Source organism: Palaemon carinicauda, chromosome 42, assembly GCF_036898095.1.
Source record: "Palaemon carinicauda isolate YSFRI2023 chromosome 42, ASM3689809v2, whole genome shotgun sequence".
In the NCBI taxonomy this organism is placed as follows: domain Eukaryota; kingdom Metazoa; phylum Arthropoda; class Malacostraca; order Decapoda; family Palaemonidae; genus Palaemon; species Palaemon carinicauda.
Genome location: NC_090766.1, coordinates 3489035 through 3491534, shown reverse-complemented (window position 1 = coordinate 3491534; position 2500 = coordinate 3489035).

Sequence of the window (2500 nt, the reverse complement as noted above, 5' to 3'; positions counted from 1 at the left end):
TACGCCAGCATGACTTATTAGCTAGTCTTGCTTTCTTTATTTTTTTCACAAAAGTAACTTTTGGCGATGTTTTAGAATCTTTATCTGGTACCTCTAGGAGCAGAGAGTTGGATTCAATGTTTTCTATGAAAACAATGATAGAAGTTAAAGATGCATTCTGAGCAATAATCTTTCTGTAATTCTAGATCAAATTGTATATTAAAGATAAGAATTTTTTATGTAATTTTTATGTAATTTTATGTAATTTTAGATCAAATTGTATATTAAAGATAAGAATTTTTTATGTAATTTTTATGTAATTTTATGTAATTTTAGATCAAATTGTATATTAAAGATAAGAATTTTTATGTAATTTTAGATCAAATTGTATATTAAAGATAAGAATTTTTATGTAATTTTTATGTAATTTTTATGTAATTTTATGTAGTTTTAGATCAAATTGTATATTAAAGATAAGAATTTTTATGTAATTTTTATGTAATTTTATGTAATTTTAGATCAAATTGTATATTAAAGATAAGAATTTTTATGTAATTTTAGATCAAATTGTATATTAAAGATAAGAATTTTTATGTAATTTTTATGTAATTTTTATGTAATTTTATGTAGTTTTAGATCAAATTGTATATTAAAGATAAGAATTTTTATGTAATTTTATGTAATTTTATGTAATTTTAGATCAAATTGCATATTAAAGATAAGAATTTTATGTAATTTTATGTAATTTTATGTAATTTTAGATCAAATTGTATATTAAAGATAAGAATTTTTATGTAATTTTTATGTAATTTGATGTAATTTTATGTAATTTTAGATCAAATTGTATATTAAAGATGAGAATTCTTATGTAATTTTTATGTAAATTTGTGTAATTTTATGTAATTTTAGATCAAATTGTATATTAAAGATAAGAAATTTTATCTGATGCTAGAGAGCAGACAGTTGAATTCAAAATATTCTAACAATACCTTAACAGAACTAATAAAATTGTATATTAAAAATAAGAATTTTTATCTGATACCCCAAAGAGTAGACAATTGAATTCAAAGTTTTCCAAGAATACTTTATCAGAATTAATCAATTTGTGCATTAAAAATAAGAATTTTTATCTGCTGCTCCAAAGAGTAGACCATTGAATTCAAAGTTTTCTAGGAATACTTTATCAAAATTAATTAATTTGTGTATTGAAAATAAGAACTTTTATCTGATACCCCAAAGAGTAGACAATTGAATTCAAAGTTTTCTAATAATACATTTTTAGAACTATTGAATTAGCCAATTCCCATGACTCTTGCTTCTAATTAGAGAGTTGCTGAAGGTTCTATTGTAAATCAGTCACTGTATCATATTATTATTATTATTATTACTCTTATTATTTCGTTTTAGCAACTGGTTGTAGGTTAGACAGAGATCTGAATGTCAATTTTAATACAGTCTCGTATGTTTCCTGAATTCCTATCAATATATAGTTATGCAATATGTATAATCTGAATGTCAATTTTAATACAATCTCGTATGTTTCATGAATTCCTATCAATACATAGTTATGAAAAATGTATAGTTTTACATTTGTTCATGATGTATACCAATAACGTACAGTAAAGAGAACTACGTAAACCTAATGGTGTTCAGTAGATTTTTGGAACAGTTTACTAATTGTTATCGTGAATTGTCTATGGAAATTTAAGACTTTTATCCAATATTCCGATCAATTGCAGTATCACATTCTCTTTAAATCTCAAAGCTACATACATACAACAACAACAACAACAACAACAACAATAAGAAATGCATCCGTTTCTAGACTAGTGAAGGACAAAGGCTTAAGACAAGTCCTTCTTCGTGTCTTGGGTTGGTCCAATTTTCATCACCCCTCTGGTCATTGCAGACTGGTGATGGTGGGAGACATTAGGCTGATTGCTCACAGCAAACCAACATAGTATGGGTGCCCCTGACTAGTACAGCTCTGCTGATTATGGCAATATACAAACCCTTTCACCCGGTTAAGGTATCCCCACTACATACATTCAAACAAATTATTATTATTATTATTATTATTATTATTATTATTATTATTATTATTATTATTATTATTATCATTATTATTATTATTACTTCCTAAGCTACAACCCTAGTTGGAAAAGCAGGATGCTATAAGACCAGGGGCTCCAACAGGGAAAACAGCCCAGTGAGGAAAGGAAACAAAGAAAAATAAAATATTTTAAGAACAGTAACATTAAAATAAATATCTCCTATATAAACCTTAAAAACTTTAACAAAATAGGAGGAAGAGAAATAAGATAGAATAGTGTCCAAGTGTACCCTCAAGCAAGAGAACTCTAACCGAAGACAGTGGAAGACCATGGTACAGAGGCTTTGGCACAATCCAAGACTAGAAAACAATGGTTTGATTTTGGAGTGTCCTTATCCAACGCAGAGGCAATCACTCAAAATTTCATATTGACATTTCAAGATCTCTTGTGTTTATTTCAGTTTCAAT